Source organism: Chrysemys picta, chromosome 5 (assembly GCF_011386835.1).
Source record: "Chrysemys picta bellii isolate R12L10 chromosome 5, ASM1138683v2, whole genome shotgun sequence".
Lineage (NCBI taxonomy): Eukaryota > Metazoa > Chordata > Testudines > Emydidae > Chrysemys > Chrysemys picta.
Window position 1 is genome coordinate 57459247 of NC_088795.1, and position 27969 is coordinate 57487215.

Sequence of the window (27969 nt, forward strand, 5' to 3'; positions counted from 1 at the left end):
AAACAGGCTCAGCTGGCCCTATAAAGGCCAGGGCAGCCAGCAGCCTCTCTCTGTACTCAGAGAGAGAAGGGCCTGGCTGCAGTAAGCTAGAGACAGCTTACCTGAGTGGTGCAAGGCTGGGGAGCTCCAGCCTGGATAGCCCTAGTCTGCAGCCTAGTGGAAGGCCAAGGGGTACTGGGGGTTGCAGAGGGTAGGCCAAGACAGCAGGTCCAAACCCCCCTTGCCAGTGATGAGTGGCCTGTACTGCAGTCTGCCCCAGGGAGTGGGGGCTAGTTGGTGACTGGCAGTGGCCTAGTGCTGAGGCAAGGTGGGGATAGTGGGTGGGGGTTCCCCAGGGAGGGGAGACCTAGTGTGTGGGTACTGCCAGGGGGCAGCTCCCAGAGCAAGGGGTCCTGGGGTCCTGGGGGGGGACACAGGAGCCCAGAAGAAGTGGAAAGGTGGATCACTGGCCTGCAGAGGGCGCTCCAGAGGCTGGAGAGCTAATTCCCTGGATGACCAGCAGGAGATGCCGCAGGGGTGAGTTGGACCTTCTTACAGTCCCCTTTCTATGTGAGGAATCATTTTCTTATTTTCATATAAGATTATATCACCTTTAGAAAAAGAATAGACAATATGTGCTTTAGAAAGCAGTGACAAAATGGCTGTCTTGCATTTTAAGGAAATGACTACTGAAACTCCCTGAGAAGTTTGAGACTTTTCTCCCCTTTGGTTGATCTTGAGATTGTTTTAATTTTAAACAGTGCAAATGTTTTTCCTTTGCTTGCTTTTTATTTATCTTTTTTGGTGGGTTGGGGCTGGGATAGAAATAAAACTACTGTAGGTTTCTTAATAGACAAGCTGTTCCATAAATAAGCTCACTTCCTGCTCTTTTTGGTGTGTGGATCAACTAGAAATAACTGTTCCCAGACTTTCATCCATCGTAGATCTCTGCTCCAATACCTTCTTTTAGCCCAAGCTACAAAGGCCAAGAAATTGGCTTTTGCCCTTGCTGACATGAGATGGAGGATGCCTATAGAGAGGTCATATTTTGGTAGATAAGGAGTAACCAGAGGACATTAATCAAAGATGACAGTTAAATACAACTATCTCCTGTTATCAGAACAACTGTATGATTCACCCCAAATTGCCAACAAAGAGTCTGCTTTCAGCAAAGACTGCAGACACATTTAATTATAAATGTAAAAGCAGAGGGCTGGAGTGTGCTTTCATTGCACAAGTTTAAATCAGGAGTGGCTCGACTGAAGAAGCTAACCTGGTGTACTGGCATCAGGACCACATTGCAGTGGCCTAGTGCTGAGGCAAGGTGGGGATAGTGGGTGGGGTTTGAATTTGACAGTACAAATGCTGATGCTGCCAAATTACAACCCCTGTTCCTAGAATTTTTAATATCACATATCAAGGGAATTATGTATAATAAAGAGGGCTTTGCTTTAATAATCTCTCATCTCCCCATCTCACCTTCCCCGTGCTTGCAGGCAGCGGGGAAAGATCTTCTGCGTGGCCTCATGAATGACCGTTAATCTCTCAGCCCATCACTGAAAACCATTAAAAACAGCCTTTCACACAGCATGCGAGGCTGAACTAAAGCACAGATTTTGGTCCAGGCGCCAGCTACTCCCACAGGTTTTTTTGGTTTCCATTTTGTCCAAACATATCCAAGTTCAGAGGGGATCATTTCTGTTCTTCCAGTTAAACTATTTACTATTGAACAAAGTCCAAGCAGTGCAAAAGACCACAGGAAACTTCATTACCGATGTCTAAAGTCTTAACATGCTTAGATGAATTCAGTGAAGTACTCATATGACTGAGCACTACTATGTGGATTCTGATCGAGGAAACAAACTGAACTTTTAAACCTCTGTTTATAGAGATTAGGGACTTTTTTCTTCCATACTATTAAAATTGCATGTTTGCCCTTGCTCCATTTGGGGAAAATGGATCTCAGGGAGGATTCACTCCCGAGTTTGCACTGACACCTGTCTGAGGCAATTCTGCTGGGAAGGGCAGCTTTAACTTACAACCTGGGCTCCCTAGAAGTCCTGCCTGCAGAAACTATTGCAGGAATTCACTGAACCAGAGTGGATCAACCTATCAGTTTAGCCATGTCCCCTTCATAGCCAATGCCACTGATGTTTAGTGCCACTAACCTTCTTTGGGAAGACTTTCTTCTCCCAGGGTCCTCATGCATTAAGTGGGAGCTGCTGTATCTCTGGGCTCCATCTGGTCCTAGGAGTTTAGTATCTTTTTGTTTAATTGAGGATGGATCTGAAGTGCATTAATTGAAAGGAAGAACTGTGATGCTACAAAAACAACAAGGAGTCTGGTGGCACCTTAAAGACTAACAGATGTATTTGGGCATAAGCTTTCGTGGGTAAAAACATCACTTCTTCAGATGCATAGAGTGAAAGTTACAGATGCAGGCATTATATACTGACACATGGAGAGCAGTGAGTTACTTTGCAAACTGTGATGTTAGGACTCCTCAGCATAGTTGTGTAATTTAGAACAGAGATGGGAAAAGTCTTCATAAAATTACTAAGTTTTAGGGGGATAAACACTATTTTATGATCAACATAAAACATTACTTTGTCCTTTGCTGCATATGGCTTCTACATGTAACCGTCCAGCTTTGTAGTTTTTTTATAAGAGTAATAGGAATATAATAAACCTGTATGAACCCCATTCCCAGACTGATGGACATTAATCCTATAATCATGCCAAGAAAAACATTTCACATGAACTGCATTGAACAAGAGCTCTTCCTGTGAAGGAAGGAGGAAGTCATTTACCAGATGGTGCTGTTTATTTTGCAAGTCTCTCTTTGACTTTTGCTTATTTTCTCTTGACCTCCTAAGCTTATCCCATATACGTTTAGTGTGGAGAAATAAATATAAAGAATCTGAAAGGCTATTGAAAAGTATCTAGTTTATCCAGCTGAATACCTCTCTGAATGTCATTCTACATTGCTGTTTATTAATCCAATAAAACTGCTGATTTATCTGACCAGTTTCATGCTTACATGTCTGAACAATATGAAATGGTCACTGTTGCATATAGATGGCTTTGTTAGTGGGAAACAATGCAATATACTTTTATACTTAACAGTTTTTTATGTGGGACTTTTCAGTTTCAAGGCACTGTACAAACACTGATGAATATGATTCTATGAATCAAGTAAAGTCATAATTGTCAAACAGAAATAAATCACCATGCACAAATACAGAAAAAAGAGCATGAGATGGTTGATCTATGTTCAACTAGGATAATATACTCTTGCTTTTACTAGTAAGAGTCTGGAACAGTAATATCAGAGGGAGTAGCTCACCAAGAGAAATGAATGTAGGAGTTTCCATTCTGTTTGCTCACTTCAAACATTTAAAACAACATTCTCCCTTTTCCTCCTACACCAAAATAAACAGGAGACTGATGGTGCTGCTAAATCTACAGGAGACTTGAAATCCAAGTTGCTTTGTAATATATCTATGGTCACATATATGCAGACAACCCAGCCACCAGTGAGAATTGACCCAGGACCTTTGCCAGCAGAAGCACATGCTTCTGACGTCAGCTAAAGGAGAATTAACTGAGTAAGGGTCCATCCACACTGCAGCTGGGAGTGTTTCTTAGTGTGGGCAAATAGACACACCCTACCTCTGCTGGAGCTAGCCTGCTAAAAAATAGCAGTGTGGCCATGGTAGCATGGGTAGCCAGCCATCAGAGCTATCTGGGCATCCACTAGCACTGAGGAGTCCCAAAAGGACCCCAAAACTGCAGTCCACCTTGACAGTACAACAGTAGATATCTTCAATAGTGGGGGAAGTGATAGCATGAGCAAGTTACTAAAAGCACTTCCCTCTTCCAATAGCATCACCTCAGATTTACCTGGTCTCAGCTTCAGCCATCTAGGGGGTGATTTCACCTCCGCATTGTAAAATGTACACTAATCTCTCATACAGAAGATGGGTGTTGTCTGCAAACTACTAACACCTTAGTCTCTGTATTCTCACCAGTTCTCCCAGCAGCCTTGTATAAATATTGAATAATATGGGAAAGCAGGTTGAAATCTGAGTGATGTGGAGTCCCACTGTAATGTGAAGGGTCCAGCCCTAACTGGAGGAGTCCTGTTTGTGTACAAGTGGGTCAGAGAAGGGAGCTGGCCCCTGAGCCCTAGTTAGCTGTAGGGCGAGGAGGAAATCCCATCCCTGACTTCCTGTTGCCAGACTACCTCTCACAGGGAAAGACAGGAATGTCACTGCATAGCAGGAGCTCCACCCTGCCCACATAGGGACAGGTAGGTACAGGCCAGATGGTCGGGTCTAGGCTAATCTACTGACACCAGGGTGGGGCTGTAAAGAGGAGACATATCTCTGATGTGAGAGTGTGTTGCTGGAGGAGGAGGCAACCTATATACAGCAGCAGAGCTCTGAACCAGCAAAGTGAGTGTGTGGATGGACACCAGGCAATGCAGCAGAGACTGAGCACTAAGTGACTACAAGCAGCAGAAAATACCTGTTTTTTAACAAGAGGCTGGTAGTAGGGTTGGAGAGTATGTACATGTTGGGGACTCTGTATGTTGTACTATTGCTGTGATGGAATGCTAACACTGTGTTATAATGTTCTGCCACAAGGTGGCATCATGTGTAATATACCTTACCTGAGCTGATCACAGCCATACCTGGCAATGCATTAAAATATCTTGAAGAGAACACCTCTTGTGTCTCTTTCCATGAAGGAAGCTCTATAGCCAGTTCAAATCTGGTACAGCCGCCTGACCTGCTAGTAGCAGCCCTGCAACCTACCATGTACAAGCTGCACAGGACAAATACTGGAGCTGGGAGACTCCTCACAGAAGCCCCTGAATGATCCTTCGTACTAACTGAGGTTTTGTCTCTGGGCAGATTAAGAGGATGTCTACACTTCAATTAAAAACCCTGCAGCTGGCCTGTGCCAGCTGACTCAAGTTCACAGGCTGTTTGATTGTTGTGTAGATGTTCAGGCTGGGACTGGAGCCTGGGTTCTAGAACCCTGCAAGGTGGCTGAGTCTTAGAGCTCAGGCTGCAGCATCTACACTGCAATTAAACAGCCCCTTAGCCTGAGCCCCAGTCACCTGATATGGGCCAGTCACAGCTGTCTAATTGCAGCATACACAGATCCAACCTGTTGGCTGGATACAGCCTTTATTTCTGGGGTTAAATCCTGCTTCCTTCAGGGTTGAGTGGGAGGCATACAGCTTTCTCTCAGGCATGTGCCTTGGGATTTGGGATCTAATTGATGAAGGTGGGCTGCCACAAATTCTTTCAAGGTAGCTTCAGAAAGTGGATGAATAACACTTATACATTTAATAAAATAAGTTTCATACAAGATGTATGGATGGTCAGGGAAAAGGAAAATATTTTTGCCACTGTCAAACTAATTTATGCATCTGCATAAGGGCTTTGGGTTCAATTCTCTCATCGGTGAGCCCCCTTTCACACCACTGTAACGCCATTGGCCAACAGCCCTGCTACCACGCTCTTTAGGATGAACTATTCTGAAATACCATGGCTTTTTTAAAAAAAAAAACTCATAGATTCAAGCTATAACCTGAACAGCCTTTTTACATTAAATATAAATCCTTCAGAATGCTTGAAGGAAAGAAAAGAAAAAATGGATCAGAGAACCAAACATCAGTTAAATAAAGTTCATCTTTAAAGTTTTCCTGAAATGAATATTTCTCTACATAATTTCCCCTCAGTGCCATGTGAAGGAAAGTAAGTTTGCATGAATTCTAGTATGAGTCTGTTTCAATAGGAAAATGTTGCAATACAAAGGAAGCATTACAATCAAATCATGTAACATTGCCTAAAATAATTAGGAGTCATTTAAATGTAGCAGACAATGGACAGCATTTGCCCTCAGTGTCCATTTTATGCACATGTATTTACATGTATACACATTTGTTTCCCCTTGGATCTTTTAAAAACTGCACACATGTCCTCTACAGTATGTATTTTGTCATCCACCAGACCCTGATGGTGTTCAGAAGTTGTGCAAAAAAGCAGTACTGTAATTGGGATAGGTACGTAAAGAGAAGTGAATAGTATTGTTATAGGGGTCTGCAGTCTCTCAATAACCCACAAACAGATTAATGCAAAAAAAAACATTAATAATCAAAGTGTGAATTCAGAAAAGGTGAATTTTTTTTCTCAATAGCCTGTGGGCTAACCCTGCAAACGAGTATCCACACAAACACTTATGTACATACGGTAAGTAGTCTTTGGATTGCTCTTCCAGACAAGAACTGTGTCTAACTCTGTCTGTACAGCACCTAGTACAACAAAGCCCTGAATGTAACTTCAGCCTCTATGAGCAATAATAGAAATGGTTTTCCATATTACATTAAACAAAATGGTAATGGGTAAAAATTTCTGCAAGCATTTCTTAAACAGACAACTTTTTTATGAAATGTTGGTTGTTTTAAATATATCAAAGCACCTAGATCCAACAATAGGCAGTGAAAATAAATGAAATTATAAAAAGAGTATTTTGGAAGAAAGAATACACCAACCAGAAGTGTGCACTTTTCATGTTCTTATCTGACCTCATTTAAGATATGCACCAAAAATTAGGTGAGCAAGTATCAATTTAAACAACTTGAACAAGAGCAGACAAAAAATATAATACCCATGTAGTCTGACACCTGTACTGTGTTTTTGTCATTTGTGCTGGAGAGTGTGCTATTCAGTCCATTTAGGAATTTGACTGAGACCACCAGCTCATTTCATATAGGCCATGAAGAAGCCAACATATGCAGATTGGATTGGCAAAATTCAGAAATCTGAATTTGAAAAGGCCAAGAATTCATACAGAAAATCCACAGAAAAAGTGCAAAATATATTGATTCTAGTGCTATTACTGAAGATGACTTTTTTTCAATGCTAAAACAGGTTCTTTACTGACCCCTCACTCAGGTGTTGAACACTGCCTGGGAGATAACTAGTCCTGGAGCTCCCATCAACCTCAGTGTATTGAAGGAGTGGTTCTCCTATGTAGTGGAATATGGTTTAGGCGCTCCTCATTATCTAGAGTTTGTAGGAATGTCACTTTGTCTGGCCAACTTTTTTCAAAAAAAAAAGGGGGGGGATCAAAATCCATTTACCTGGTAAGATTATTGAAAGGAAAACTAGGCAGAGACCAGGCTGTCATCAGAATTTCTTAGCCTCCTAACATATACAGAGCCTGAATCTGCTCCCACTGGAGGACATTTGCCATTGACTGTAGTGGGAGCAGGACATTTATCATAATTTATCATATTTCAGTAATAGGCTCTTGTTTTTTCTCTGTTAAAAATCAGCTGCTGTTTTTGTCGAAGACAATCCAGGGAATCTGTTAGTGTTGAGCATCACAATTCACACTTCAAGTCCTGCCAAAAGACAAGTTAGAAGGTTTAAAAAAAAAAGTTTATATTTAAAAAAAAAAAGCGCAGGGGAAAATGTTGCTTAGAAAAAATATTATGGGGGGGAAAAAAACACTTCCGTTCAATTAATCCAGCAGGTGTGTTGGAGCAACAGTTCCAAAAAAAATGGTAGGAACCCAATAAAAAACAAAGAATTAACCAATAGGAATAATAAAAAAAAAACTCTGAAGTTGTTCATGGCTGTGGCTCTGTATGCATGCTATGGGCTACAGAAAGAGAACTGACCTGCCCTATCCCAATTAGTCACTTTTCAGAGAGAGATGCTTCATCCTTTGTATCTTTTTTACTTGTGATAAGTGACCTCCTTTGTGTTTTCACGTGTGCTTTACAGATTACCCAATTTACTGCCCAACTAAAACACTGCTTAGAATATCAGTTGATGAACAAAGGGAAACATTTGGCAAATAACATGCTGATGCAGGTGGAGGAAGTAATTATTCACCTTTTCTGAATGTACAATACAGTCTTGGAAATAAGGATTTTGTTGTGCATGTTCATGACTTGCCAGCACGCAAAGCTCAAACCTGGGCTAGTTTGCAGAGGATAAGCGGGAGGGAAATATGATATGAAGGTATGTGGGGAGTATGATAATAAAGTAGGCTGAGAACAAAGGTGGCAAAAGATTTGTTTTTAATGTCTTAGTTATTGTTAGCGATTTGTTATTGCAAAACCTTTACCCTCAAATTGTCTGCTGTCTGGTCCTGATTCAGCAGGGTGCCTAAACTTTAAGCACATGAATAGTGTCACTAAAGTCTGTTTTCTTTGAACCAATACTTTCTCTAGTTCAGCGTTGACAAAAAGTGAGATCAGGGGCTGACAGAAGTCTTCAGGGAGTTTGTTACTGTGCTTAGTTACTTGAGCAAGAATCAGATTACATTAAATTTGTAGAAGACTGGAAAGTGTTTGGTGATGTCAGCCCTAGATATTAGGCTTAGAGACTTGGAACTCTCAGCTCCCTCTCTAGGGGAAATGCCAGCTCTGGTTAGCCTCATTTACATTCATTATAATGTTGCTGATGCATAGTTCATACAGTGCTGTTGCTTTAGTTGGAATTTGTGTATGTTCTGTGTATAAGTGACACTAGTTTGTTCCTGTAACTGTACTCGTGAACAGGCATAGGAAGCATGCAAGGTAGGCCCTGGAGTGAGTGAGGCATCCTGAATGCACCGGTAGTAGACTCTGGTTTAAGAACAGGACTGAAGTTCCACGAGGGAGGGCAGAGGGCTCTGTTACAGAGAACGGGAACTCTGTCCCAGGGATCACGGACTCTGTCCAAGGGTCCTGTGTTGCTCAGATTTCCCCACCTGGAATGGTTCTGCACGACTGGACTAAGCCAAACTGGTGGCAGCAGCACAGAGCAGGCTTTGCAACAAAGCCAGACCAGTAGACGTCAAAGCACGATCGGACCAGGCAGAGGTAGAAAAGCAAAACTTAATTTACAGCAGGCCCTGTGCAGACCAGTGGCAGCAGAGCTGATGTCACAAAACTGTGTCAGATAGCACAGCTGAGTAGAATCTTGTGATGCCCCCTCCTTGCCCCCATGGTACAACTGCACTTAGCGTGAAGCACTTTTTCCCTGCTGTAGCTCAGCTCCCTGAAACCAACAGCTTGTGGCCACAGACAAGCACGGATTTTCAGGTCTCCACAGAACTCGCCCTCTCTGTGGAGGCTAGTGACAGATACACATCAACCCCAGAGTCCCTCTGCCAGCCTCCCCACTGCAATATCCAGCCCGTCACTGGGCACTCACAGTAATTCATAGGTTCACTATTCCCAAGGGAATACAACATACACAAGCTCGTTTCATTCCGCCGAGTATCCATTCCAATGGAATGGCACATCCCTATAATCTGTTTATAGTGAAAATAGATATAAGTTTAACAAAGGTTAAGATTAAACAGAGAGAGGGAGTGTGCAAAGAGAGAGGGAGAGTGTGCAAAGATAATCACAGGTTACATGTAAAACAAGAGATCTCACATAATTCTGAGAGTCTAAACTTGACTTTAACAGGCTAAAATCCTTGTCTAAAGCAATTTCTCACCTAAAACAACCTCCCAGCATCACTAGCCACATGGCCAGGATCCAACTTTCATGAATACAGAAAGCACTGTCCTTTTTGCTTCCTTAGTGAAGGATAAGAAAAGGGATTCGTCCTTTTTCCTTCCTAGTGAGCCTTTGAAATGCCCATTTTGATTGGGGCACTCCCAGTTAAGACTCTTCTTCCCCATTGCTTATTCTCTGGTATGCTCCCCTCTGTTGGTTTCACATCCCCGGACCCCTACCCCTCAGGTCAACCTGTTTTTTCTGTGAACTTCATGTGCAAATGGAGCTTCCATGGTGTTGTCTTAATTCACATGTCAAAGAAAGATACACACATCTTATCTCCTATCTGGAAGAAACTGGTTTGTCAACTCTATCTTAATACAGACTTTAAGAGCATATTTCCAGTAGATAGATATACACACACACACCTCTTTACATGGGAGTGGTACCTACATCTTGCAACAATTTTGAGAATCAGTATGACACAATCTTGTCAATTTTGAAATCTCTCATCAAATTTTACTACTTAAGTTCCAAAAGATTACAGCTCTTGTCAAGCTCTTATTGATAGTTTGAGGCAACAATGACTTATTTCAGAGGTATCTATCATGCATGCTGGGATGCCAGTCCATGCAGAGCACTAAAGATAGTACTCACTATCACCCATTTAGAATACACTGTAAAAACTGAGCTGTGAACTGATGGAACTTGAGCAAGAATTATTCTTAATGAGATCAAGCCAGGTAAATGTGTCAGCACTTTATTTCATGATTGACTTAATTCCCATTGTCAATGAAGTCTGTTACTTTTCAAGATCTCTTGTTGCTTGAGATTCTGCAAGAGTTAAAAGTGAAGTACTAGAAGACACAGCAAGGAGAGATCATCTTGACTCTTATTTCCAAAATTTGATCTTTAGGGATGATATATTTGAAGGCATAAACATATTTTTACAAACAGTGCACATGCACATTTGACAAAGCTCTAGATCACTAGGCCACCTGCCTTTCAAGACAATTGTGCTAGATATAAATAACGTTCTTACTGTCTTGTATCACTGCTGGGGGAGAATATAGTTTTTTCACCATGAACTTAGGCTATGGCTACAGTGGCGCTTTACAGCGCTGCAACTGTCTCCCTCAGGGGTGTGAAAAAACACCCTCCTGAGCGCAGCAATTTACAGCGCTGTAAAGTGCCAGTGTAAACAGTGCTCCCCGCGGCTCCCAGCGCTGTAAGCTAATCCCCTCGTGGAGGTGGAGTACCTGTAGTGCTGGGAGAGCTCTCTCCCAGCGCTGGCGCACAACCACACACACACTTCAAAGCACTTCTGCGGCAGCGCTTTGAAGTTTTGAGTGTAGCCACAGCCTCAATCAAACTAAGCCCCCCCCCCCACACACACAGCAAAACACCCTCTATAGACTAGGGCCAGTCTCTCATATCTGCACCAAGTGCTTTCCAGCCTCATCAAGCCATTCTCTCCTGACTTAAAGGGAACCAGCAACAAAACATTGAATACAGCAAGCACTGAACAGCAGTAGCAGCAGCAATGCTGGGCTACGTCATTGGATGTAGATTTCAAACCAGATGGACATTATCTACAGCAGTGCAGGGCCGGCTTTAGGCCAGTTCAGCCGATTCGGCTGAATTGGGCCCTGCGCTAAGAGGGTCCCGTGCCACAGCTCTCCACCCCGCCCCCAGCTCACTTCCCCCTCCTCCTCTCCCCTGCACGCTCCGCCCCCTGTTCCTCCCCCGCCCCTGCTTCCCGCAAATCAGAGGTTCGCGGGAAGTCTGAAAAGAAGCAGGGGCAGGCAGGCAGCACCTGGTAAGCTGAGTCAGGGGTGTGGGAGGGGGACGTGAGAAGCGCTCCGGGGAGGCGCGGCCCAGTCCGGCCCCGGCCGAGCACCTCCGGCCCCAGCAGCTCCGGCCCCAATTCTGGCAGAGCGCGGCGGTCTGGCCCGCTTGGCTCGGCTCGGCTCGGCTCCGTCCCGGCCCCAGCGGCTCAGCTCGGGTCCGGCCTAGGCCCCGCAGCTCGGCTCGGCTCCGGCCCGGCTCCCTCGGCTCAGCTCGGCTCGGCTCCGGCCCGGCTCCCTCGGCTCAGCTCGGGCCTGGCTCGGCCCGGGCCCGGCGGCTCGGCTCGGGCCTGGCTCGGGCCGGGCCCGGCCCCCGCAGCTCGGCTCGGGCCTGGCTCGGGCCGGGCCCGGCCCCCGCGGCTCGGCTCGGGCCTGGCTCGGGCCGGGCCCGGCCCCCGCGGCTCGGCTCGGGCCTGGCTCGGGCCGGGCCCGGCCCCCGCGGCTCGGCTCGGGCCTGGCTCGGGCCGGGCCCGGCCCCCGCGGCTCGGCTCGGGCTGGGCCCAAGCCCCACGACCCCGGCTGCAGCTCCGGCCAGAGTGCAGCCCGATTCCTGGGGGCGGGGCTTGCGGCAAGCCATGCCCCCAGGAATCGGGCCCCACTCTTGCTAAAGCCGGCCCTGCAGCAGTGGTTCTCAACCAGGGATACATGTATCCCTCGGGGTACACAGAGATGTTCCAGGGGGTACATCAACTCATCTAGATATTTGCCTAGATTTACAACAAGTACATAAAATCACTAGCAAAGTCAGTGCAAACTAAAATTTCATACAGACAAAATGAGGAAAATAAGTAATTTTCAGTAATAGGGTGCTGTGACACGTTTGTCTTTTTTCCGTCTGATTTTGTAAGCAAGTAGCTTTTAAGTAAGGTGAAACTTGGGGTATGCAAGACAAATCTGACTCCTGAAAGGGGTACAGTAGTCTGGAAAGGTTGAGAATCACTGATCTATTAGACTTTTAGCTTGCATTTGAAATAAGTTCTAGTCTCAGTTCTGACTCAGACTGGTATTTTGATTTATATTAAAGCAAGTTCATACTAAACATATTAGCCAGCTGATTGCCAGATACACTTAAAAGCCAAGAGAGTAAAAATGGGAAGCCTAAGGAACAGTAGTTCAAAAACAAACAGCATGTGGAGAAATGATTTAAGACAATTGCAGCAGCAATATTTCATTAAACTGAGAGAAAAGGAGAATTAACCAGCTCCCCAAAAAATGGGACAATCACATTTTCAACATTAACTGCCTATGGAGAATAGACCAGAAAGAGTCCCAGCATGTATGGCAATTTTGACCAGTAATTATATAAATGTTTCTGGCTACTCTGGATTCTGTGGTTAAGATACACAGAGCAAAAGATGGTGTGTTTTAGGTTCTGTTGTTCATTGTTACTGTTCTGTACTACCGACATTTTGCTAGGTGCACCAGAATGCCCATAAAATCTTTAGGGGGATAAAACCTTAACAGTTCTAGAAACCTTGTTGATTTGATGAATTATCCCTTGAAAATAAGAGTGTAACTGTTGGCAGTTATTCACAGACCCAAAGAGCAGGAGACACTTCTGACACAGGAGATGGGTGGCACCCTGAAGATCCCTTAACTTTTATATAAGTCAGTTAATTTTGTGAGGGGCCCAAGGAATCGTCTTACTGACCTTTTCCTAAGCCTGGTCCTGTGTGTAGTGGTGTACAGTTGGACAGAAGTTAGTTAAGTTTGATGGGAAGTCTGAAGAATAGCTTTACTGGCCCATCCCAAAATGCTGGCATTGTCCTGGATCACATCCTCCTGCAGAGCTCAGCAATGGAAAGCTGATTTTGTGTTACTGCTGAACCCAACCAACAAGCCACTCATCCGGCCGAAGAGTCAGTCCTTATTGCAAGTTTAGGGGGAGTTAGTGGACGGAGCTTGATTTAGGGCCAGATTATAACGTGGTCTGCATTGGGGGTAGCGTGGAGCTCTGTGGCACAGCTGGAGTTTGGATTATCTCACAGGAGGCATGCACTGCTCCCCTGGGTATGCCTAGCCAGCTCCACAGGCCAGGGAAGGTCTGTGGACCCAACTTCTCTGCCCTCCTCTCTGTGCAAACTCCAAAAGAGGGGTGTGGAGAGATCACAGGATCTTCAAGATAGGGAAAGCTCTTTTCATATTCTTCTTCCCTCCCTCCCTAAGGAGTCATGCAAGTGCCAGGGATAATCTAGGCCTTATTTTAAAGTAGCTTTAGTGCCAAGTTTTAAAATTTCAAAACCATATGTTCATTATATTATTTTTAAAAATCTTTATCCAGCCATAGGCTGCAGCTGGTTTAAACATTTGCCCTCAACACCCTTTCATCTCCAAACTGAAGTCGGTATTCGATAAGGTGCACCAATGTCCAAACCAATGGAGTTTTTAGACACTTTGTCCAGTGCTGGAGGGAAAGGAACAATCTGGGAAAAAAGCATAGTGAAGTAAAATTGATAAAATCAGAGGCACAGATGGTTTGAATAGTAAAAACAAAAAAAGGAAAGATTAAATGAGTGATAATGGGTCTGTAGAGCAAAGCAGTTTTGTACTTGCCACAAACCCATTTGTAAAAAAATAATCCCTTCTGCTTCAGCTATAACTCTAAACAGATGGCAGGTGAGGGAGGAGAAGGTTTATTTTAACCCTTCTTTCCTGTATATTTTTCAGGAGTTGAAGGGATTGCCGAAAAAGAGTTGCAGCTAAAAGAGAAGTAGGAGCAGGAGGGAGTTAGGATGGCAAGCTGTGAGGAATGGACTGTGTGCAGGGAGCAAGTATAGCAAGACAAGCAGAGTAGATAGCAGGATAACCCGGAAGGAGGGCTGTCCTCCTAGGCAGCTTGCACTGAGCAGCTGTAGTTGTGCCAGATGAGCACAAATAGCTGAAGTTGCATCGCACAGAGGGCGGACTCTGAAGGGGCAGGCCTAGAAGGTGATGTGAGATAAGTATGGGAAAAGCTACAGAGCCAGCTGGCAGAGGAGCTATCTGAGTAACAGAGTTTTCAGCTCAGTGGCAATTCTGAAAAAATAAAAATAATAAAAACCAGTTGTGTCAAACCAGAATTAAGTTTTTGGCTACCGGAGAGTCAGAAAAGTATTCTGGATCAAACAATGTTTTATTTAACACAAAAATGAGGTATATTGTTTCAGTTTCAACCATTTTCGAGTTTATTACTTTTTAATAAAATCGAAGGAAATTTCTACATGAAAAGTGATTTTGAACTGAAAAATCTGAATGTTTTGTTTCTGGAATGCTAAAAAAAGTTTGTTTTCTCCAATGTGAACAATTCAGCAAAACCTACACAAATTCATGAAATGTTTTGGTGTCGCCAAATCTACATTTTTGCTGAAAAAAGTTTGACGAAAAATTTTGCCCAGCACTAGTTGAGAGCTGGCTCTGTGTGAGCAAAGCATTTCCAGTCCTCTGAGAGTAGGGGAACCTTTTGATCATTGGGTAGTTCACAATGGGCTATTGAGGTAGCTCATTGAACTAAAGGGTTAAATTATCCTGGGTAACTATTCAGGCTGTGGGATTTGTCAAGGTGTGTTTTCTCAACAGTCTATGCAGGATGGTGCTGACCACTGAAAATAGAAATAAGAGGAATTTTACAAAATGGATCTTCGTACATGGCCAGCACATTCTTGAAGCCCTTAAATTCCAACTGTCTTTGAGAAAGTAATAGCTCATGTTCCCCACAGGGAACAGGCTCCATACAACATTGTGATAAGAAAGGCTTTGGATGGGGTGTGGGTAGGCTTGGAGAAGGATCATTCTAAGTCTTGCTGCACTCACAAATGGCAGGTCCCAAGCTAACTCTGCTGACACACAGACATCTTAGTTGTTGCCTGTTAGTTTAACTCTAACTTTTATGATTTAAAGGGAAAAAATGCTGCCTCCTGCCTCCAGAGGATCTCCACTGTTAGCAGAACCAGATGAAATTTGCTGTGCAACTGGGGCTGTGTTTGGAAGGCTCGGTAAGTGGCATGCCTGCAGTTTGCCCAAAGTGGGTGGAGGTAAGGCCAAGCCAAGGAGATTGCATTACTGTGTGGAGTGTCCAGTTGTCCATCCCAACCCTCCTTGGGGGGTGTACAAGAGCACAGAGTCATTGGGCAGAAGTAACTTCCACGGTGCAGCTACACAGCAGATTGTGTAGGTGGGTGGATCGTTCTAATTCTGGCTTCCTGTGCATCTGCCCATCCCAGTTGCTCAGCCTGGATACTGGAACAGAGATTCTGGTTTCTGACTAGCAATATGAGAAATTCCAATTTTTGGGGTGGGGAGAGGAGGAGCAGCACGGGGGCAGTACTCACTTGTACCAAATTAGAACAAAAAGCCAATTGAAGTTTCCTGTAGAACAAAAATTCTGAAACAGTTAATATTTTATTGTTTTGACACTATTAAAATATCTATCACTGCAGAAGAGTAGACTCACTCACCACTGGCGCACACACACAGACACCCCCTCCCTAGGAGTGGCATAGCGGTCTCTCCTCCTCTGGCACCCCCCCTGCTAACAGCCAGTGCAGCTTTGTGGTGGTCTGCCTCTTCTTGTGATTTGGCCCTGTAGCTAGGTTACATTTAGTTTCCCTACTCCTGCCCTTCAGGGTGAACAAAGGCTAAATAAAATAAACATAATTTTACCCTTTCCCAGGCTCTGCAGGGTTGTCCTCCTGCTCTTGTGGGAACCCAGGGTTTCTCACAGGAGACCAGGTTCCAAACTCAGTAATTCTCTTTGTGCCAAGGTGTTTCCACTCCAACTCTCCTGGTGGACCAGTAGGGAAACCTAAGTCCTCCTCTCCTCTGGGTTCCAGTCCAGGGACCCTGTGGCAAGCAGCTACAGTCTGCTCCTTCAGACTCCTTGCTGCCTCCCTGGACTCCTTCTATCTTGGCCTTCCTTCAGGTTCTTTCCGCTAGGTTTACCATATGTCTGCCTCCATCTAGGCTTTTTCTCCACTCTAAGAACCAGAGGGGGACTGCAGAGTTCTTCCTTTGCCCCTCTGTACCATTTCCTTGTCATCTGGGCTTGCTCCCTTCATGCCCACAACCCATCTTCTCCCCCAGATAAATTTAATCTTCAGTTGAGCCTGGCCCACCCTCCAGGTGCCCCCAAATGCACTAATTGCTCTATTACATCCACCTCACAATAATGAGATGCATTCAAGTTAGTACTCTGACTTTTATTTTAGTGTTTCAACGTTCAAATGAAGTGTTTGAACATTTTCAAAATGAAATAATTCAAAACAGACTTTTTTCCATTGAAAATGTAGTTAGGATCCATACATTCTTGAAACGTTTCAATTTCAGCAAAACTGTATTTCCTGATCCATTCAAAAAATTTCAGCTAAACTTACTACAATGAGGACTTGGCCCCCAGAGGAAAAAGAAATAGTTCGATCTAAATAAGAATTATGGTGTATGATAAAGCAGAAATATGAATTCTCGAGCTGCACACCTATTTGCTGCTGATGTTCTCATCTTAAAATTAAAGTTTTGATGATCGCTGAATGAATACAATATGTAACAAAGTTTTAGTTTTGCTCCCAGGCTTCTGGCCAAACCTTAGAGGAGCTATCATGGCTTCCCAGTCAGACACACAATCCCGCTAGGAATAGAGACCTATCAGTCATGAGGTCATACAAATTTTATGTTCCAGTTCTCAGAACCACATTTAGCATTCCCTTACATGTTTTCTGCTCATTTAGTACACCAGAACAATAGCCCATTGTTTTATTTACTATGAATTACAGTCTTGGACCTACAAGGAACATTCTGTTTCAACTAAAGTTTTTATGAAAGTTTATTAAAACAAAACAGAAAATGAACAGGCATATCACAGGCTGATGTTCTTACAGTAAATTAAAACCACTCTTGACTGATGGGTTCCTATAACAGTGTCCATTCCAATAGCCTCAATATACGGTACTTAAACTACATTTCAAATCCAGCCCCTATTTTATAAAAATAGTATTGTTAAAGTATGAGAAAATAGTCCAAGGCAAAGCTGATCATTTCCCTTCCCCCTTCAAAAGAAGCACAATTTCATTAAAGCTGCAAAAATGTTTAGACAGCAGAGACATGGTTTCCTATGGCTGAATAAGGAATATGGTTCCTATGATGAATAATCCTAGTCACCAGGTGAAGAGACTTCAATGTTGCAATTCAGCAAGGAACACTTTCAGTAGTGATAGACAAAACCCAGAATGTTTAAAAGCTTGGTTTGGTAAAGAACCTTGAAGTTCCTGATGTTTATCTGAATCAGTTTGCTACACAATCGGGCTCAGGCCTCCAGAAAACAGGCTCTTTCACAAGCAGGAAAAACATGATCCAGCAGTTAAGCATGGGACTAAGAATCAGACACCAGGGGCATATTTCCAGCACTGCCTTAAACTTGCTGTGTGACATTGAGCAAGTCACTTACCCTCTCTAGGCATCTGTTCCCATACTTACGAAGTGTGGTAATACTTATAATTTAGCTATCCAGTCTAGGTACTTATACAGCCTTCCTTACCACACTTTGAGAACATTAATGAATTTGTCCTCAAAATGTCCCTGTGAGGTACAGAAATATTATCCCCATTTACCAGAGGGAGCACAGAAAGTGGTGAACCTATTTGCCCACAGTCACCCAGGAAGTCTGTAGTAGAGTCAGGAAGAGAACTCAAGTCACCTGAATCACAAATCTAGTGCCTAAACCACAAGGCCATCCTGCCTCTTAATTCATTAATGCTTGTTAATCACTAGCACATCATCTGACAGTAAGAACAAGAGGAGCGTGAATTATTGTTATAACTTCCGGGTTTTTGCTCAGGTGGCTGGAAATGACATCAGCCTCTAAGACTATTTCAGCGCTTTCAATTCTGGCCCCATCTATATCGAAGAAGTAAAGAGATGGAAGTATATTGGGGGTGGGGAACGGGAAAGGATGGAACCAAAAAAAATAGACAAAAACCCTCTTCATTTCAAAGGATGGGCAAAGATATGGGCTGGACTCAGTTTCAATTAGCCCAAACTTGGGGGGGGTTTCTTAAGGCAAAAAACTCACTGACCTCCGAATTGAGGTCCAATATCAATAACTGTTTGAGAATTGTTTACCTTTTTCATCTGGGATTATGTCTTCGTGTACCATACACTCTCTGTGTACTACAACATCTTGTAAAAACAAAACATGAAAATTACTTTTGGAGTTGACATTAACTGCAAGATTAAACCCCCCTATCCCCCGACACCAGATGGAATATTAGCTCTTACCACGTTTGCTCATTTTTTATTTTACTAAATATATAGATCTTGCTGCTGATTTGTTTGTTTTTAGTATTTTTATGTTGGCAGCAGCAAAGAAAAAACTGTCAACTTCAAAGGTCTCTCACTAGTCAAGCAGCAGTGGCGGTATCAAAGTCTGATGGGATTAGTCATGTTTATTAATGGCCTCATCTACACTTGCACATTTTGTAGCTATAATTCCATCCTCTATGAAAGGTAGAAGTGGAGAAAGCTATATAGTGTAGACACGTCTCACATGCTTTTTCCACCATACAGCAGATTAAGGTTGTCGGAGTTGGTTTAAGTAGTAACACCTGAGCTCTGTCTACTCTACAGCTTTTACCTTTACGAACATTGGAGCTGCACTGTGAACTGTGGCTATAAAGCTTGTTAATGTAGATGCAGCTAGACAGTACAAGACTTTTTCTGCTTACTGCATGTCAATAGCATCCCAGCTTTTCTAAGCCCCTTTTCTTGTCACAGCATGGAAGGCTAATCAGTCAGCCTTATACCTGCTATTATAAAAGAAGCTGTTCAACTTTGCTTTAACTGCAAAAATATTTTTGCCCATCAGTGCACACATTGTCAAAGCACTACAGCATTCTCAGATAAGATATGTAGAAAGCTGTTAGGGCCATTGGATGCAAGTCCTCCCCTCAGACTGACCTCACTAGAAACTTGCCTCCAGGAGCAGAGTTTGGCCATTATTATTTAAGAAACATGCTGAAGAACTCAGAATTGGCTCTAATTGTTGGAAGTCGCAGAAGACTGGGCAAAGCTTGCAGGCCCAATCCAACCCCATTTGACAACAATGGCATGGGATCAAACAGTTAAAGAGCAGGGAGGCTGAACTACCCCTCTTACTACTAAAGGTTGTCCCTCCATCCCAGAACACACACCTATACTTGGAGGAGTGCAAGAAAATGTCATTGCTGTTGCCTTGGCTATATCTGCTTTGGATATATAGAGGATTTCATTCTTCAGACTCAAGGGCTGTCAGTTCAGCGACTAAATCCACATATACCATTTTGTTAATAGAAAACGAAAGGTAACAAGACAGTCAGATTTATATAGTCATTGTTCCTTAAGGCTAGCTGAAGGAAAAAAAGTGTCTCTTGCTTTTCATTCCACACAATAGGTCAGAGAGCTTGATTTTTGCTATAGGCCAACCTATTCAGCTGCAGCATATGTCATAAGGGATGCTTTACTGTAATTCAGCTTCACGGACTCCTCATTACACCCTTACATCAGCCAATTTAAAACTCAGCCAAAGTGCTAGACAATGCTAGAGTCTGAGTATGTTTAGCGTATTCCCTCTGCAATTATAGTTAAGTACATGTTTAAATGTGTGCTCCTGATTAGATCCCACTTCTGATGCTGCAGAGTGAGATCCTCTTGCAGTGAGACTATTTCTTTTTATGAAAATAACTTGGATTTATCACAGACAAAAATAATTATCAATAGACTAAATATGGAGGGTTCTCATGCTTGAAATATAGTCACACAGCAGGTGATACACACAGCCACACCGTGTCAAAGGAAAAAACATACACTGAATAGAAACTTTAATAATAATAATTAATAATAGGGCTGTGTTTTCAAAGTCTGGCACAAAAACCGGGCAAATAAAAATAGTTCTTATTTTATTTGAAAAATGTCATGAAATTTGTCAAATTATTCAAAGATTTTGTTCATGAAAATAATGCAATACGGCCATAAATACCAGTATTGATTGAACAAATCCTTTCATGATTATTCAACCAGATCTAGATTATATGTAAATAGAACCTGCAAAACATGATTAACATGCTCACTTATCCTACATTTCTGTATGAAAATTGTGACTTACAAACAAATTAAGGGTAGTAGGTTCTGATTTTGCATTTGACAATGTCTTACTGTATATCCAATCCACCCAAAAGTACTAGTCATCCTAAATAGCATCTGCAAAACTTACCATATTCATTGCACCCAAAGGTCCTACATTTGCAAGTGCAAATGGGCATTTGAAAATGCAGATCAGGTAATAGAGCAGACAAGTAGTTGTGCAGTTAGCTTCTGTATGCACATATGCCCACTAGTATTTCAGTGTGGGGTTGGGTATGACTTAGATGCCTGTAGTCTACCTTTAAAAAAAATTGGCTGATTATGTCTTTTGAGCTACAACTTACCATTTTCAGTACACCAGCCCTCATTTCTACTCAATGTAAAGTAAAATATCAGTTACTATAGGAAAAAAATATAAATCTTCCTTGAATTAACTTTTCAAATACATAACCATCCTTCCCTTTCCACAGGGAAATAAAAATCTCTCAGATTCTCAGCAGAGAGAAATATCCCTATTCGTGGGATATTTCTGTGGGAATAACATAAGGTTTCCCAGACCTGAAGAAGAGCTCTGTGTAAGCTCAAAAACTTCTCTCTCACCAATAGTTGGTCCAATAAAAAGGCATTTCCTAACCCATCTTTTCTCTCTAAGATTTACAGTACAAACCTGAGTACATTGGAAGCTCTCTGTAAAATTATTTGGGTATTTTTGCCTATTGCACACTGAAACTGTGTCTAAAAGTTCCTTATGAAAGAGAAACAGATTTTGTTGTTGTAGTTGCTGTCTTCATAGCAATGACACATTGTCCTTTAACCAACCAAGCAAGTAGCAGCCCTAAAAGTGGGCTGGCTTCTCTGATAAGCTTAAAAAAAAAATCACCACACAACAACTCTAGTTGTACCACTCCCCTTCAATACTCCATATGCATCTCCCATGTAAAAATCTATTTACTTTTTACCTCAAGGAATGATCCATTAAGATACATCTCCTATAAAGGGATATTTGTGACAGGAGAATAAACGAGTTTTGAGATCCAATACCTATGGGTACGGAACACTCTGTAGATGCCGGACATTTGACCAGACTCAATATTATATGTTTAATTCTGTTAAGGACATCTGAATATAAAAATACAGAAAGGTTTAGTTCAAAGTTTTGGCCTTACACCAATACATGCAGGAGAACACATGGTATATGGGAGAGTTGTACCGTGCTAACAGATTGATTTCTGCGAGAAGCTGCAATGATTAAAACCACAAAGTAGAATTTCACACGGAACTCCAGCTTATTACAAGACTGCAAGTGGCCCCCAGACTGCAGCACTTTGGATTTTTATGAGATGATGTTTAACTAGCTCCACATGTGTTAAGTCGTCATCCAGCTCTGTGATATTTCACACACTGTAGTAATGGCAGTGTTTGTACTGAATAGTAACAGAAGTGGTTCACTGGAAAATTGCTTCTTGTAAATCCTGCTCACATTTTGACTTTGTAAAAGTTGCTGTTGCTTTTAATATTCCTAGTTCATGAATTATAGGAACACAGAGGTTAGAAAGATACCTAGCCCTTCATCCTACAACCACTTAGTCACATGTTTAACTTCAGCTATGAGAGGGCATGTCTACATGTACAGTGCTGTACCAGTGCAGCTGCACTGCTGTAGCATTTCAGTAACACTACTACGCCAACAGGAGAGTTTCTCCTGTGGGTGTAGTTAATCCACCTCCCCAAGAGGTGGTCACTATGTCAATGGGAGAAGCCCTCATCCCAACCTAACCCCTGGTGTTGATAGAAGTACATTGCTCAGGGGTGTGGATTTTTCACACTCCTGAGCAACATTATAATACCAATGTAAGTTTGTAGTGCAGAGTCCCACTGAATTCTGTGTTCAGTAAGCGCATGCAGTGGGTTTGCAATATCAGGGCTGTACCATATAGTACTAGTCTTGTCTATGGCCCTGATACTCTGCACAAAAAGAGTATTATCTTAGTCATACTAATTTCGAGATTGCTTCAGTAGTAAGATACTACTCAACCTGACCAATCAAGCTGTTGCCCCAGCCCCCTTATCCCTGTTTACATCTCCCCTCCCAGAGCCACAGCCCTGCTCCCAGCCCTGGCTGGGGAAGGGGACGGGTGGAGGGGAAGATGACGCAGATAGGGGTAAGTGTGTGTGTGGGGGAAACATAAGGTAAAAAGTTTGGGGACCACTGCAATAAGAGGTTCGGCCTGCCCCAAATGGCTTACAATGGGACAACAAGCAGGTTTAACAAATTATAGAAAAAGATATGAAGCAGCAAAGAATAAGGTAACAGATAATACTAAGTGGTTGAACAGACTAGCAGTGATTTCTGTTGTATGTGGAAAGTTGGAGGGGAATGGTTGGGATGCTGAGGCAAGTGAGGTTTAGTTGGTTGGTGTTCTAAAATTCTGCTTGAGCAGGATACAAAATCCAATGGAAAGTCTCCTTTTGATTCAATGGACCTTGGATCAGGCCCCTTATTTCCACTTTATCTAGGTTGAGTTAGGACATTTCAAAAGCAAAATATACTTATTTCCATTTTTAATTGCAATTTGACTAGTTACTGTTTCCATTTGAATTTATATTTTTAACCACGGCCTAGTAGAATTTTTAATTGGATTGGTAACTGAATAGTGAGGATATCAATACCACTGTCCATGAAACTGAACATATAATAACGAGCCAAATACAACTGAGTTGCAGTGATATAAATCGATGGCATGTCTAGAGATCTACACCAGTACACGCAGGAATAAAACTTGGCATAAATCTATATTTCAGATTTGGAGCCTTATCCATAGCCCACCGAAAAAGAGTGGAAACACACGTATACATTTCAATGGGGTTTGGGTTAGGCCCTTATATAAGTGCCTTCCATCCAGTGACTTAAAATAGCTTTACAAAATGGTGCAAAATTTGGATTTGGGGCCTGTAAGGATCAAATGGGAAATTTGGATCTAGAACTTCAGATTCAGAATTTTGGTCCATGCCTGTTTCTAGAATAAAGCCTCACAAAACTCCTGTGGTCAAATACTTCAAAAGCAGCTGCTGGCTTTCAATGTCCAACCTGAGACCTGATGTCCATGGGAGCTGCAGTGTTCAGTAACTTTGAAAATCAGACCCAAATAATCTTGACACCATACACACTTACTCAAAATTAATTTCCACTTTTGGAAAAATTTTAACTTGTCTTCAGTCACACATCAAGTCAGGGTGGAGTCAGCATTAGCCCTCTCTTGTGGTTTAACCACTAGGCCATGCTTCCTTCCTGCAATTTGGTTTTATCATCTATTTGTAACAAAGTTCATAGAGCTGAGATCTTAATAAACAATATCAAAGTAACTTCTAAGATGCCAGGAAATGCTATGTTAGAAAATAATAAAAAAAAATATTTAAAAGGCACACACCACTTTCTTAATGTTTAAGTGCTGAGTATTAACCTGGAATATGTCTATGGGTCCAGTTCCAAGAACCTGGTACATGCATAGCAGAGGAAGGCTGGTTCATGTTTGCCCACATATGAAAGGCTCAATGAATAGGCTTCAGCTAACTAGCCAGAGAAAGTTTAAGTGCAGTGAAAAGAGAGGATCACTCACATATTCAAGGACAAGTCTCATGATGTTTGACAGGAAATTGTCCAGGAAGCTAATTCAGAGAAATCAAAACAAGGGTGGTATGTTCCCAGGACCCAGGGCGGGTCAGAAATCTCACAGCTGAATTTTGTACATATGGTAACTTGAACAGAGTGGATATAGGGGAGGGGAAACAGATGATAGAAAATTTAGTTGTTACTTCAAGAAAAAAAAATGTGGGAAGCAAGAATTTCAGTGTCATTATAAATACAAGATAAGCCAGATAGCCATGACATTTAAATAAAAAACAAATATAACTTTCAGTAGTAGGGTCAGAAATATTATAATTTGAAATACATATCAGATCTAACCTCTGGATTACACTGACTGGTCATTTAATGTGCAGGACTTCCCTACCCAGCGCTCCATACAGTTTTGCAACCCCAATGTGGCCCCTGGGCCAAAAAGTTTACCCACCCCTTGTCTAGTTCTATTTGGTGTTTTCCTACAAGCTGCAGCTCCTGAAGTCATGCTATTACAAGAGCATCTCAGCTCTCACTTTAAAAGAGGGAGATTCTAGCTCTCATGGTTTCAGAGGAAAAAATGAAAATGTGACCCCTAAAGGCTCCAACACCAGAAAACAAATATAAATATTCCTAGATGGATTGTTTTAAATCTCATTTTTAAAGCAAATCTCATGATTTTTAGGGGCCTGACTAATTATTTTTGAATACTCAGAGTTGGCAATACCATTTAACCTGTGATACTTTGATTTTTGGGAAGACCCCAATTCAAGTTAAGAATGTAAGAGCAGTTCTATAACAGCTGAGCAGATAGCATGACCTCTGATCACAAGACAAAGATGCTCAATAGCATGAGTTGCAGCGACTGTCTGAGCAAAGACTTAATTCCAGCTGTGACACTGATTTGCTCTGGGACTACTCATAAAGTAAGGTATTACTCAGACTGGCTAAAGGTGTGAAAATCTGACCTTTTACTTTCCAGTTTATTTATAGTCAGCAGACAGAACCAGGCCATTATTCTGCTCTGTCAGGCAGCTGAAGATAACAGTAGCTAAATCACACTCTGTTTGAATGACTTTCCATATTTATTGTTCATAAATACAGAATATATTGAGTAACTGAGCTAGAGCTAATGTGGGATTCAGAAGTAATTTGAATTTATACCCACTTTTTCCTTTGAGGGGAGAGAAAAAAATACAAAGCTGATAAGCCATATGACTTCTTATGTTTCAGTATATTTATATTAGGGACTATATGTCTTGGATTTCTGAGAGGAGAATCCCAGCAGTCCTACAGGAAACCTGAAAGGCAATGAATGGGAAAATGAAAGAGGTTAGATGTTTCCCACAAGCTATAGGATTTCCCAGAGGAGTTTTATACATTCTAGGCCAAATTCTGTGCTGAGTTACATGAGCAGAACCCTGGTTTCTGTAGCGCTAAAGCTCTGTAAGTGAGAGTGGGATTTGATACCGTTTGCACCATTGAATATTGATTCAGAGCAGGTCAAAACAATGGAAGGTCAATTCTGAACTAACATTTTAAAGGATAGTGTCATCTTCATAAAAGATGACTGCAGGCAGCAATGTACAAAGAATATCTTATAAGATCATGGAAGATCCTAGAAGGTATTAAAAAAAAACTGACTATGGCACAGGCCTCAGGAATCCATATGAGAAGAGTGAGGAGTTGAAATCTAATCTAAAGCAAGTCAGATAGTAGGTACTGGTGATTGAAGTGAAGAAGAGACATGATAGATTTTATTTCATATCTTCTCTCATCAGAATATTGGCTGGACACCCCATATTCAAGAAAAATCACTGGCTTTTTCACCTCATTGCCTTGTTTACATAGAAAGGAAGGAACCTTCAGTAGGCACCTCAGGATTTGTATGCAGAACATGAAAGCCCACTCAGCACTGGCAGCACAAAAGTAATCCCATTAGCAAGATCTTCACAAAACTCAGTGGGATGGTCAAGATGGGAACTCTCCATGAAATCAAAAGTCTACAACTTCAGAAATGTGACTAGAGATGAGCTGAAGTGGTTTGGAGGAATGTGTGAATAATGAGGTTGTGGATTTTGGTTTTGTTTACAGTAGAAAAGAACTAAGCAAAATTTAATTTTGTGTAGTCTACAGAGAAACTATCAGTCCTCCCCTCAGCTTCAGTCAATCCAATTATCGCCACTCTACTCAGCCAGAGCAGGATGCTGAGTGCTAGTCAGGGCAATGCTCATGTCTGTGTTAACAGAAGAAGGAATACACCTGTTCAGTACTGAGCTCCACGTGTTGGCCACATATTATGAAAGTGAGTGGAAAAAGTGACCAGAACAGGTACTGGTGAGAAATTAGAGAAGGCTTTGGGACACTTCTGCTTCAGTCAGGTGTCTTGGAAGGCCTACTCGACAGACATGATTGGGAAGATGATCTTTCTTATTCCTCTTAGTTGTTGTTCTCCTTTCTAATGATCATGCAGCTATTTTTTCTTACCACTCCACAAAGCTAACACCCCTGAAATCTTTTATTGTGATACCCTCTTCAGGTATTGTGAAGTTGCCCTCTTCAGTGCTCTACCCAATTCTCTCCTTTCTGTAATATGGATGCCCTAAATAGTGCATTGTGTGACACATATCACAACCCCATGCAGTATCTTTGGGGCCCAGTGTATTAATCATACATAAAACTTTCATAAATGTATGTTTTACTTCATGGGGAGGGTTACCACAGCTCCTACAAGAATTTAAAACAATGTGGGGGGGGGGGGGGAATATTAAGTATAGTCACTGAGACTAAACAGCTCTAGAGAGGAACTCCTTCTGGAGTGGTTTGCATATACTGGTTCAAGCTGGGTTTTCCTGAGACTAGGAGACAAAGAAAGGGCTTTTAGTATAAAAGTAGGCTTAGAGGAAATCCATTTTTATTTTTTTAATAATTTTGACAGATACCAATGTTTATCTATTAAGTTTTCAGTTGTGGGAAGGTATGGAGGGGGCAGACAATTTAATGACAGACACTGAAATTCAAAAAGTTAAAGCTTAATAACCATTCAAAACCAAACTGTCAACATCGTATCAAAATGTACAAAGTAAATTTCCTTAAATCAAACTCTAATAAGTTCTCAAGAAGCATTTTTCCTTTTGCACATCTGTAAATTCTGATCATCGTCAATGGAAATCTTTTTTTGTCTATGTGTGTATGGTGAAATTGATGTTTATCAACATTTACCAATAAAAATCTAAGCCTTTCAAGGCTGTATAAAAGGATGAGCTTGAACTGACACATGACTTCTTTCTGATCAGCAAATAGACAGAACCTTCTGCCCAAAGTGGGGTCTCAATCCTTGTAGAAGGGCTGGAAAGACTTTGACCTATTACAGTCCCATAAGACTGATGGGATATCAAATGGGTGACCTCTAGTAAGCTATTAGCACCCATATAGGAACTTCTATTGGTTTTATGTTTTCTCTGTAATGCTTTTAACTTTAAGAATAAATGTGCTTGCTTAGAAATATTTATGTGTGACTGTTGGCAATACACTGGTCACAGCCCTCAGAGAAAACAAAGCACAAGCACCAGCCTTTAAGTAGACTGGCTTTCTGGGGATATTACAGTGTAAGGCAGGGAGCTGTGCCACCCTAAACCCCCCAGTTAGAAGACCATGGGACAAGGGTCCCTGTCCAGAGACAGGTGATGACTAGAGACCTGATTTAGCATTCCTGGAGTGGACCAGAGGGAGGGGGCGGGGAATACAGGTGCAATTACCCTGAAACTGTGCCACACAGTTCTCTAGGGACTTGATTTTTCACTCTCTCCGAGTTTTGCCAAGGGCTGCAAAGCTGGTATGGAGCCATTCAGCTCCAGTAGACGTTACGATTGCACAAGGAAAGCCTTACTATACTGCACTGGCACACGAGTCCCAACCCTGAG

The 27969-nt window shown here is 42.2% G+C and overlaps 1 long non-coding RNA gene across 1 annotated transcript; it reads left to right on the forward strand.

Annotated features, from left to right (window-relative positions):
• On the forward strand, positions 1-26811 carry LOC122173723 (uncharacterized). The gene is made up of 3 exons (XR_006174449.2): positions 1-516; positions 15223-15317; positions 25828-26811. It is a non-coding gene; the product is annotated as an uncharacterized LOC122173723 (long non-coding RNA).
• The last annotated feature ends 1158 nt before the right edge of the window (positions 26812-27969 follow it).